Source organism: Podarcis bocagei, assembly GCF_964188305.1.
Source record: "Podarcis bocagei genome assembly, chromosome: 8".
Classification (NCBI taxonomy): Eukaryota; Metazoa; Chordata; class Lepidosauria; order Squamata; family Lacertidae; genus Podarcis; species Podarcis bocagei.
In genome coordinates, this window is record NC_138133.1 from 52,909,881 (window position 1) to 52,917,524 (window position 7,644).

The following is a 7,644-nucleotide window of genomic DNA, read 5'->3' on the forward strand; positions in this document are numbered from 1 at the left end:
TGTCAATGTACCTGGCATACATCCCATTGAACTCAGCAAGACTTATTTCTGAGTAGCTCCACCTACAATGGTGTCAGCTGCTCACATTTCACTATGGATTCATTGTATTTGTGGTGGTAGAATAAGAATTTCATCTTTATAGTAAAACAACAGCAACAGCAACAACAACCGCCTACTAGGTTCTCTTCTAGGTATAGGAAGTAATGGTAGCAGCAACTTAGGAGGCATAAGACTTGAGGTGCCCAGGGGAAGCAGCAGCGAATCCTTTGCATCTCACTGCCTCCACTGCCTTCCTAGACCAGCACCACCATTTAATATGCCCCCATCTAATTATTATCGTTGTGCAATACATGTGTGCAATACATGTGGCATCTGTAGAGATTTCCTAAAGGCAGACAAAAAAACTTAGATTGTATACCTCCTCTATGGCAATGTTCAAAATGCATGGCTTTTCAAAGTGCTGCATGATGTTCATTCGGCCCTACTGTGAGAAATGGCTCTTTAATGTGCAAGAACCTGTTCTATAGAATTCCCTGCCTGTTGATATTAGGCATGCACCTTCATTGTACTGGTTTTTTTATATCTGTTAAAAAACTTTTTTGTTGAAGCAAACCTACCCCCACATGCAATTTTATTGTGTATATTTGTTCTTAAAACAGTTGGTTTAATCTATATTTTGGTAATTTTATGTCTGCCTTTGAGATTTTTTAAAAATTTAAAGTAAAGGTAAAGGTACCCCTGCCCGAACGGGCCAGTCTTGACAGACTCTGGGGTTTGTGCGCCCATCTCACTCAAGAGGCCGGGGGCCAGCGCTGTCCGGAGACACTTCCGGGTCACGTGGCCAGCGTGACAAAGCTGCATCTGGCGAGCCAGCGCAGCACACGGAACGCCGTTTACCTTCCCGCTGGTAAGCGGTACCTATTTATCTACTTGCACCCGGGGGTGCTTTCGAACTGCTAGGTTGGCAGGCGCTGGGACCGAGCAGCGGGAGCGCACCCCGCCGCGGGGATTCGAACTGCCGACCTTTCGATCGGCAAGCCCTAGGCGCTGAGGCTTTTACCCACAGCGCCACCCGCGTCCCTAAATTTAAAAATTTAGCAGCAGGTAAATCTTGCTCAAATAAAGGACTTCTGAAAAAGAATAATCATTTGTCCATGTAGTCCACCCCATGTAGTTTTCTGGATGAAGAACATAACTACTATGAAGGGAAAGTAAAGTGATATCTAGTTAAATGCAGACTTAAAAGCAACACAAATCAGAGAGAGGGCTTGTCGAGATATTTTTGTGTGTGCCGTGTTTCTAGACACAGGTCTGTGAGTTCGAGGTTTGAGTGGTTTTCTTTTTCTTCCCCTTGCTACTTTCCCTGGGGAAACTCACATTTTACCACTGAAACAGAGCAAAGTGCAATCACGTTTTCCTGGGGAAAGCGGTGGGGGGGGGGAGAAAACTGCTTGGACACAGCGCTTTAAAGCTCTCTGTGTTTTTTAATCTTATACTGCAAAATACAAGGGGCTGTGGGATTTCATCCAGCATGCTCTTGGAATTTCAGTTTCAGATTACAATGATTATATACAGCATTGACCTGCTGCAACATTAGCACGTGGGGAACGAAAAGCTTTCACTTGAAGAGATTCCAACATGTGTTGGAAGGTTGCTAGCAGGCCCCACCAATATTTACTGAAATGTTGTCCTTATTACTTTTTCCTCATACTAGTCAAATCAGTGATGGATTTGGCTTCAGTGGGAGCAGAGATTTAATTTTCTAATTTAGAAAACGGCAAACCAGGGGCTCCTCAAAAGCTGTGCAAGAGTACAATGTCAAAATGTTTCCACCATCTCTTGGCACTAATTCTTCCTCTGCCAATATGTCGACTGAGGGCCAGTCAAGAGTCAGAAAGGAACAGATGGAATAAACAGCAGCATAGCATTCAAAACACATAAAAATGTGATTTTACAAAAGTCAAGTATGCTGCCGAATAGTGTTAAGAGAATCAAGAAAAGGGGTGGCGGGGTATGTTAGCTAAACTAAGCAGATAAACTGGGTATTATGTGTACGAGGGGAAGAGATGTTAAAACGAAAGGAAGGATACATTGCCAAATGAGGACTGCATTCACACAGCAGCCTGTTCCTTTTCCCCTAACTGTTAATTTCCACGTTATATCTGAACTTTCACATGATGTAAAAGTCTCTTCTGGAAAAGTAATGGAATATTTAGCATTCATTTTCCTGTTGTTTGATCCCAGAAAAAGATAAATTGCAGTCCCTTTGACCTGAAAATTGCAGGAGTAAAGTGACAAAATTTGGGACAATATACCAGCATACAGGGACGCGGGTGGCGGTGTGGTCTAAACCACTGAGCTTAGGGATTGTCAGTCAGAAGGTCAGCGTTTCGAATCCCCGCGACGGGCTGAGCTCCCACTGCTCGGTCCCAGTTCCTGCCCACCTAGCAGTTTGAAAGCACATCAGAGTACAAGTAGACAAATAGGTACAGCTCCGGCAGGAAGGTAAACAACATTTTCGTGTGCTGCTCTAGGTTCTCCAGAAGTGGCTTAGTCATGCTGGCCACACGACCCAGAAAAACTGTCTGTTGACAAATGTTGGCTCCCTCAGCCAGTAAAGTAAGATGAGCGCCACAACCCCAGAGTCGTTCGCAACTGGACTTAACTGTCAGGGGTCCTTTACCTTTACCTTTTACCAGCATACAATTCTTTCCTGTTTTTTTCCCCCATGAGGGAACAGAAGTGCAGTGTTGTCCAATGACATTGTTATTGTGTCACACCATGCCCACTGATGTGAATGAAATTTATTGTGACATGTTGGTGTATCAGTCAAAAAGCCACATTCCCATAAAACCACAGGGACTGAAATGAATATTCAAAACCAGGACAGAAGTACCAGCATTATAATGAAGAAAACTACTACAATATTCCCCATGTCTGAATGAACTCTAGGTAATCTACATGCTTGTTTTAACCACTTAGGTGTTCCAAGAAGTTCTAGTCTTAATGGATATAGAATGCTGCTTCAATAGCTGAATACGTGTATCTATAATTGTATGCCACATTGTTTATTTATTTGGCTTATTAGTTGCTCACTACAAAAAAATTTAAAGCCTCTGAGCAATTAGCATAAATTAAGAGCCAAAAAAATTAAGACAAAATGTAAAAACAAAAAGAACCTGTTACAATTATTATTTTTTACAAAACAGCAAAACTTCAGCAGCAACAGAATTGTGCCTTTAAATTGTTACAACCTCCTTTGACAATGAATTTCTGACCTGACTCAGTCGCTCTGTGCCGTTTCATGCTGCTGTTTCAAGGATTTAACATGAGCCACATCTCCACCCTGTATCTGAAGTACTTTTGTGCTACTTCAATAGTCATGGCTTCCTGCACAGAATTCTGGGAACTGAGAGGGTGAAGGGTGTTTAGAGGAGACCCCCCTATTCTCTTCAGGGCTACAATTCTCAGGACGGATTGTTAAACCACTCCTATAATAGCTACACTAATCTTCCATACTTCTGGGATTAAGAGGAAAGAATTCCAGGTACCTCTCATTTTAGAACTATTAGCTATTAGCTGAGAGAATGTCACTATCACTCTGTGACACTGAACACAACCTTTTCACTGACACCAGTAACCAGCAACCAGCAACCTTATCTAAATCAGCTTTTCTACATTCAAACTCAACACTTAATCCACTGTACCATACCCTTTCTGTACATTAAAAGAACCCATGCCACACATATATCATTACACTATCATTTAAATATAATGCAATTTATGCTTGAAGACAACATTGTTTCTAGGCCTGTCTTTAATATTCTTCAGTGGTTACATTTATTTCTTTACTGCCATTGCCATTTCACCCTTAATCCTTTCATGGTCCTATGGCAGGTGACAAATAAAGCAGTAAATACAGCTGAAATGATAAAAATGATTAGAACCATTAAAATATAACACCGATAGTCTAAAACAGCAGGCTAACAGCACTCTATTTACAGTTCACACATATGAATATGTGAGTTTTTGGCTGGCAGTGAAAGGTCAGCAGTGATGGCGCCAACCATAGCTGAGGGGAAGGAGTTCTATAGCTGAGGTGTCATCACAGAGAAGGCCCTATCCTACATCACTGCAGAATGAACTTGGCAGGACTCCCAGGATGGCCTCTCATGTCAATCTTAAATGACAGGCAGGCTGGTAATGTTCTTTCTGATTCATGGCTTCTTGTCCTCTCTTTGGTGTATGGAATTGTATATGTGGTTGCTTTACTCATTAGTGACACCTACAAACATGACCCTATGCTGGTGTTAGGCCAGCTAGACAACCACAAAAACCTTAGGCCAGGACAAAACATTGGCAATCCGAGCGAAGTTGGACAGATGGTAGGTGAGGAAGGAAGTGAAGTCAAAATTTTCTGTTGCCAAATGTCAGCCCATCCCTGATGATGGTGTCATATTCTACCTGTGAAAGGAAAGGCAGAAGTAAAAAAGAACAACTGAAACTCTACCCTGGCTGGGAACATCACTCTGGAGTCGCAGGCAAAGGTCTTTCAGCTCACCTGCTGCATGCTTGAAATTGAATCTTGGACCTTCTGCACAACAGAAGGCATTCTGATATGAGCCGCACTTCTTGGATATTTATTTTGTGTAAGGCTTTAGCATCACTTGCTGGGTGTAAATAGATACATTTCTTATATTTCTACATTTGTTAAGTTTCCACCAATGAGGAGGTTGCTTTTGGGGAGTTTCAGAATGTAGTATAGAGTGTTCCTTGGGAAGTATGGGTATGTCTAATTCTGATTTTTTTCTCTCTCCATTTTTTTAATAACTGAGATGAATTTTGAATTCTGTAATGAGGAAAATCACAGAATCGTAGAATTGGAGAGTTGGAAGAGATCCCCAAGGGTCATCTAGACCAACTCCCTGCAATGCAGGCATTTCAACTAAAGCATCCATGGCCAATGAGAAAACTGGGTTTTTTCAAAATGCAGATAATATTATGTAATATTACACAGAATACAAATTTGGAGATTGTAATTGTTTTACACTTGCGAACCAACAGAATTCATTGGATTGAAATGCATATAGTTCTCCAAAAAATGCTGGCTTGTGTTTCACTAGAATCCAGTAATAAACAACATTACATTCTCCCATCTTTCACTCCTGAGTCATGTTTCACGTGGAATTCATCCATATTATTTGTAAATGGAGTGTCAAGTTGTCTTGTTCATGGAAAGAGAAAGAAATTCAACATGGCTCATATATAATTTGCACCTCATGTGTATACAGAATAGAAACAGCCCTTTTTAACTATGTGTGACTGGTAACAATTAAAAATAATAATACTTACAAACAAATAAAAATCTGCATTTTTCCAGCTTTCTATCAGCACAGTGTGTTTGGCATAACTTTAACAATACCAGGATATAACTTGTACCTTATGTGAAGAGAAGAAGATATATTCTCTTGCTGGTAACAATTCAAGCTTAATGCCTAATAAATAAAATCATTTTTCAGATCTCTTTTAGCACAGTGTGTTTGGTGTGTGTTTCTAAGAAATGATCACAGAGTTTCACCACTTCTTTAAACTGGAACACCAGGACAGCTAAAAAATCTGAGTCATTGCCTAAAATGGGTGCAATTTAAAATAAGGCTATCCATGTTAACTCACAGTGGAGTTCTCTCCATGGATGTTTCCCATTAGGCAAGGGTGGAATTGCTACTATGTGCTCTACAGAAGGCCTTATCGGTAGTTGCACCTGCCCTGTGGAACTCCATACTGTCAGATGTCAAAGAGATAAATAATCATTTGACTTTTCATAGACATCTGAAGGCAGCCCTGTTTCGGAAAGCTTTTAATGTTTGGTATTTTGTTGTGTTCCTTTATATTATGTTAGAAACCACCCAGAGTGGCTGGGGTAACCCAGTTAGATGGGCAGTGTTCAAGAATTATTTATTATTATTATTATTATTATTATTATTATTATTATTATTATTATTATTGTTTTATTATTAATGCAGCACACAGCACTATGCTGGCAGGAACAGAGAGAGAGAGAGGTGGGGGGAAAGCGAGGGAGGGAGAAGGTGCACAGCATTTCCTCACTGCTGGCAGGACGTTAGCACAATTTAAACAGCAGCAGTACAAAGCTTTACAATTTGTTCAGTTAAAAATAACAACAGCTAAACAACAATACAGGTGGGATGCGGGTGGCGCTGTGGGTAAAACCTCAGCACCCAGGGCTTGCCGATCGCATGGTCGGCGGTTCAAAACCCCGCGGCGGGGTGAGCTCCCGTCTTTTGGTCCCAGCTCCTGCCCACCTAGCAGTTTGAAAGCACCCCTAAGTGCAAGTAGATAAATAGGTACCGCTTTATAGTGGGAAGGTAAACGGCGTTTCCGTGTGCTGCGCTGGCTCACCAGAGCAGCTTCGTCACGCTGGCCACATAACCCGGAAGTGTCTCCGGACAGCGCTGGCCCCCGGCCTCTTAAGTGAGATGGGCACACAACCCTAGAGTCGGACACGACTGGCCCGTACAGGCAGGGGTACCTTTGCCTTTACCTTTTTAAACAACAGTACATCGTGAATCAGCTCTCTAATTTAAGATAATAAAATTAAGGAAATTAGGTAGAAATTAAGAAAAAGCAGCTGGAAGTAAATTTTCTTTAAATGTTGATAACAATTTGCAGACTTAAGCCCATCCACACTTCCCTGGAAAGGGAGATGAGCCACTCCAGAATCTCTGTGGAGGTATTTTGGTTGTTAGAGAAAGTTTCCAATAGTTCGGCTGCTTTAGGCAAGTGGAATTTTTTTAGGGGGGTTAATTTTCTCAACAGCTCAAAACGTCAGCCCCAATTTGGGGTGAGGTAGGGTGGAAGGAGGATGCAGGTGGTGCTGTGGTCTAAATTCATGTTCGTTCCATCTAATTTCTGTATTAAACTTCCTTTTTAAAATAAAAAACTCCATATGAATTTTTTTTCATTTAAATATGTCTTTAAGTACATATTTTATCACAAAATACATATTTAAATACACATATCATCTCAATGTATGCTTCTCTAAACATATTTTAATCCAATATGCACATTTTTAATGCATCTTTGTATGTTTTATGAACCAAGAACCATATTGCAAAATTCAGAAATGTTATCCCTATATATTAGTCTGGGAGCTCCAAATTAAATCAGCTCAGTTAAAAATGCAAACCAAATGAAATGCTCTTCCATCCTTGCGGTGATATTTGGAACAAAAGAGGGGATCAAACTGCCTCCCTTTCATGTTTCCTGGTAGGAACGTGATTTCTGGAGAGAAACAACTTACTTCATATTATATTATGCCAATTTAATATCCATGTAACTGTGATGTAGCAGCCACTATCATAGGGTAACTATAGGGCTGAGCCAACAATAGGCATGCTAACAATGTCTATTCAGAATAAGTCCCACTGTTTTCAACATCAGCCATCTTTTTTCCTGCCCCTCAGCTTTATCAGCATCTCACATACTAAAGAGTTCTGGAGAACTTGGAAATCTTGCTTATTAGTTTGTAACTGGTTGGTTGGTCCTTTGTTACTGCCTCACTATGGATTCCCACCCCCGCTTAAAACTGTGTTCTGCTATCACTAGGTGGCAGTGAATGAACAC